A 5,166-nucleotide genomic window follows, 5' to 3' on the forward strand; every position below is an offset into this window, starting at 1 on the left:
CGTGAAGGGAATGATATTCTTGCTCTGAAGCAAAGGGAAAGATTGACATATAATGTAAGTTCATACCTAAGGATACCGGGTATATAATGGTGAAAACATATTTCGAGGGATTGAAAGAAATTCCATATTTCAAACAGACTTATACTGAGTGTTCCTTTTAAGAATGAATCACGGCTTGCGTGTGATATGTGCCAGATATTGTGTATTCCTGAAATGAATTTTAAGCCTCGTTGTCTCGAATAAAAGTTACCTGTCTACTTTATGTCGCATCAGTCCTCAATTAATATAACTGCTGTGTTCACCATCAGCATTATATATACCGAAGTCTATACAAAAGTCTACTCAAAATCTTTCTTTCTCTGTATTCTGGTTGTAATGCAGTACAAAGGCCACTAATAAAGGTATTGAATGATCGTTTATGATTCCTAAAATCACTAAACGCTAAATCACTTTTCCAAATGTCTCTCGATAACAATATTCTGAACTGAGGTGAAAGGTAAACAGCTCAACTAGTTATCACTTCTACTTAGTTTATTTATCTCAGTTACAATTACACAAACGTTGTATATATATATATCATTCCAAAATAGGTTAACATTGTTTCTTAAGATATACATAGATAATCACGGAAATCTGGAACGTGATGAATATATGAATAAAGGCAAAATCCAAGAAGGAGAGTGAAACAGTGGTGTAATTGCTGCGAGGCTTTCGACTTGCCATCCTTTGCTAAGGACGATAAGTCGAAAGGCCTCTTTGCAGTTACTCCATCGTTCACTTCATCTTGATTTTGCCTTTATTATATATGTGTGTATATATATATATATATATATATATATATATATATACTATGTATATATATAAGATATATATATTATATATAGGTATATATATATATACATATATATATATATAAATATATATTATTATATATATATATATTAGATATATATAGTATAATATAGATAGATATATATATATATATATATATATGATACTATATATATATATATATATATGATGTGTATATATATATATATATATATATCTATATATATATATATATATATATGATATATATTATATATACACATACATATATATATATATATATATATATATATATATATTGATATATATATATATGTATGTATGTTATGTATATATATATACTCTTATATATATATATATATATATATCTATATATATATATATATAGTATATGATATATATATATATATATATATATATATATGATATCTATATATACACTATATATATATATATATATATATATATATATAGATATATATGTATATATCAATTCTCCTTCAAATTGATAACAACTGCACCGTCTCAATTACAATTGAGATGGTGCAGTTAGCCCATTTGAAAATGGGCTAACATTGATTTCTAAGATATACAAGCAGGGTTAAGTATAAATGAAGAGTCAGAAAATAACAATTCCCCACGAAGCTGAAAGCAACTGCACGCTTACAAATATTTTCTCAATCAAGCATTGCCTGACAGAAGAAGGGTATTGAATACGTAAGACACTTGCCATCCCAGAGTGTAGGGGGCGATATCTGCAGAGCAACATACCCACAGGAATCCGATTCATTAGGCTGACCTTGGTTCCACATGTTAGGTGGGACTCGGGTATAGGGTCCTTCCACCCACCTGTTGTCTTTGATTCCTAACCACACGTCATCTGCGGTAATAGAAAGCGTCTCCTCTTTAGCTTAGTTTCGATGGAAAATGACAGCGGTGTGAATAGTAAGTGCAATGTATAACTTTGCGATATGCGTTAAGAAAACAGAATAAAAGCAAGTAAAGAATCAATGCTAATCATGGTTTAGAAGATGTGCGCAGATGGAAAAATTAATGTTAAAATATATTATGATGCTTAACAGTTCCCATGTATGTAATTATGGGTATATAAAAGGAATGAAAAATATTATAAATGTGGAAAAAGCCACCTTCACACACGTATGCACATGGATACGTACACACCCACATACACTACACCACACACACACATACATCACACCAAACCACATACACACACACACACACACACACACACACACACACAACACATATATATATATATATATATATATATATATATATATATATATATATATATATATATATATGAGTCTTATCACATCACCGTGATTCATATACGTATACAGCTACCTCGTGATAGCTGTGTTGTTAGAGCGCTTCACTGTACGTCCTGATTTCTTGGTTCCACGGTCGCGCCCGTGAGCCGACGAAATTATCATTAACTAAAAAAACTCCCCTTCGGTTTACAGTTATGAAAATGTACAAATTCCGAGGTAGAACGAATTAGATATTAAAGGACATTTGTAGATTAATGCATATTTAGTACATAATTAATGCTCGTATGTATTCTCACTACTTATACACACATGACTTTTTTATGTTTACAAATACTAAGCCATAAATATTGTTTAATATCCACTTCGCTGTACACTGGGTGTACATTCCTGAGATGGGGTGAATTGGATATTGAATGATATTGTAGGGGAGTATTTGTGAACGTTTGTTTGTATGGGGGAATGCTATTAAAAATTAACTTACTCTTCTTTCTAACTATAACTTACGTGCTGTTTGTGGGAAACTGAAGACACCCCGGTCAAAGTGCTCCTTTAACTGATTTAGCTGGTCGGTATTCGTGATCCCCTCAAGGAGTCTAAATCCTAATTGGTAGCAGTAATCTCTTGCTCTGGTCCATATCATGCTTTCCCTCACAGGAATCACGCATCCAAGTCCTTCGATCATTTTGGCAGGGGGCCCGCATACAATGTCTGGAAGAAATGTATTATTATTTTTTTTTTTTTTTTTTTTTTTTTTTCTTTTTTTTTTTTTTTTTTTTTTTTGCTCTATCACAGTCCTCCAATTCGACTGGGTGGTATTTATAGTGTGGGGTTCCGGGTTGCATCCTGCCTCCTTAGGAGTCCATCACTTTTCTTACTATGTGTGCCGTTTCTAGGATCACACTCTTCTGCATGAGGCCCGGAGCTACTTCAGCCTCAAGTTTTTCCAGATTCCTTTTCAGGGATCTTGGGATCGTGCTAGTGCTCCTATGATTATGGGTACGATTTCCACTGGCATATCCCATATCCTTCTTATTTCTATTTTCAGATCTTATACTTATTCATTTTTTCCCTCTCTTTTCTCTTCAACTCTGGTGTCCCATGGTATTGCGACATCAATGAGTGATACTTTCTTCTTGACTTTGTCAATCAACGTCACGTCTGGTCTGTTTGCACGTATCACCCTATCCGTTCTGATACATAGTCCCAGAGGATCTTTGCCTGATCGTTTTCTATCACTCCTTCAGGTTGGTGCTCGTACCACTTATTACTGCAAAGGTAGCTGATGTTTCTTGCACAGGCTCCAGTGGAGGGCTTTTGCCACTGAATCATGCCTCTTTTTGTACTGGTTCTGTGTAAGTGCCGGGCATTCACTTGCTATGTGGTTTATGGTTTCATTTTTCGTATTGCACTTCCTACATATGGGAGAGAGTATTTTATTTCCGTCTATCATACTTTGAACATATCTGGTTCTTAGGGCCTGATCTTGTGCCGCTGTTATCATTCCTTCAGTTTCCTTCTTTAGCTCTCCCCTCTGTAGCCATTGCCAATTGTCATCGCTGGCTAGTTCTTTAGTCTGTCTCATGTATTGTCCGTGCATTGGTTTGTTGTGCCAGTCCTCTGTTTCTTTCTGTCTTTCTCCTGTCTCTGTATATTTCTGGGTCTTCGTCTACTTTTATTAGTCCTTCTTCCCATGGCACTCTTTAGCCACTCGTCTTCACTGGTTTTCAGATATTGCCCCAAGTGCTCTGTTTTCGATGTTGACGCAGTCCTCTATACTTAGTAGTCCTCTCCCTCCTTCCTTTCGTGTTATGTATAGTCTGTCCGTATTTGCTCTTGGGTGTAGTGCTTTGTGTATTGACATTTGTTTTCCTGGTTTTCTGATCTATGCTGCGGAGTTCTGCCTTCGTCATTCCACTATTCCTGCGCTGTATCTGATTACTGGCACTGCCCATGTGTTTATGGCTTTTATCATTATTATTATTATTATTATTATTATTATCAACCAAACAAAAACCAAAACTTCTTTCCGTTTTTCTTTGGCTCTTTCTGATGAGATGTCTAGGTTGTCAGACTGGGTCAAGGCCCAGATGTCTGACAACCTTTACATCTCGAAATGAAAGGTGCACAGATAGGACCTGAAAGTACTTGAGTGTTGAGTAAAATAATATGTATATACTTACAGTAAACAATTTTTATGCAATAATTTTGTGGGTTTCTGTTTACATTATTATTATTATCAATTGGGTAGGAAACACTCTTTCTTCACTATTCTTCTGATAACGGCTTTCTCGTTGACCCACATTTGCTTGCAATGATTATATAAAACGTAACATTCTAGACTATGCTCTTATAACATTTTATCATGGAGAACCTAATGAACATTAGTTTCTGGTCTTTTTTAAGTTGGATGGTTTTATATTAAGCAATTGTGTACAAGTATTCCGTAAATAACTTTCAGATCTTACTTAATGTTGCAATCAACTGATACTTACCATTGCAATCAACTGATTATTACCATTGCAAGCAATGGATACTTACCGTTGCAGGTATAACCGTTGCCTGAATATGGTGGTCTGCAACGAACAGGTGTAGCTCCAATGGTATTGGTTACATTAGCTCGGCTGTGGCACTTGTGACTACCGGTAGAGCACTCATCTATGTCTGTTGAAGACACTAGGGTCATGGGTGTTTATATATATTTTATTAATATAAATACATATATATAATTTGTATACACACATATATTAATTATTATCCCTCATACACACGTGTGTGTATATATATATATATTATATATATATATATATATATATATATATATATATATATATATATATATATATATATATATATATATATATATATACTATATATGTGTGTGTGTGTGTGTGTGTGTGTGTGTGTATGTGTGTGTGTGTGTGTGTGTGCGCGCGTATGTGTGTGTGTGTGTAAAATTCATTAATTTTGTTCAATTATTTATCCCTTCATTAGTCTTTTAATTTCTTTTAATAGCTAGTCAAAGTTTGAAAAATAGTTT

General features: G+C 33.9%; 1 long non-coding RNA gene across 1 annotated transcript; it reads right to left on the bottom strand.

The window, feature by feature from the left end:
* Window positions 1–1,321: 1,321 nt before the first annotated feature.
* On the bottom strand, window positions 1,322–4,711 carry LOC135212299 (uncharacterized). Its single transcript, XR_010313852.1, has 3 exons — window positions 4,668–4,711; window positions 2,634–2,837; window positions 1,322–1,711 (listed from the first exon to the last, which is right to left on the bottom strand). It is a non-coding gene; the product is annotated as an uncharacterized LOC135212299 (long non-coding RNA).
* Window positions 4,712–5,166: the final 455 nt, after the last annotated feature.

The sequence above is a fragment of the Macrobrachium nipponense genome, chromosome 40, assembly GCF_015104395.2.
Source record: "Macrobrachium nipponense isolate FS-2020 chromosome 40, ASM1510439v2, whole genome shotgun sequence".
Taxonomy (NCBI): Eukaryota; Metazoa; Arthropoda; class Malacostraca; order Decapoda; family Palaemonidae; genus Macrobrachium; species Macrobrachium nipponense.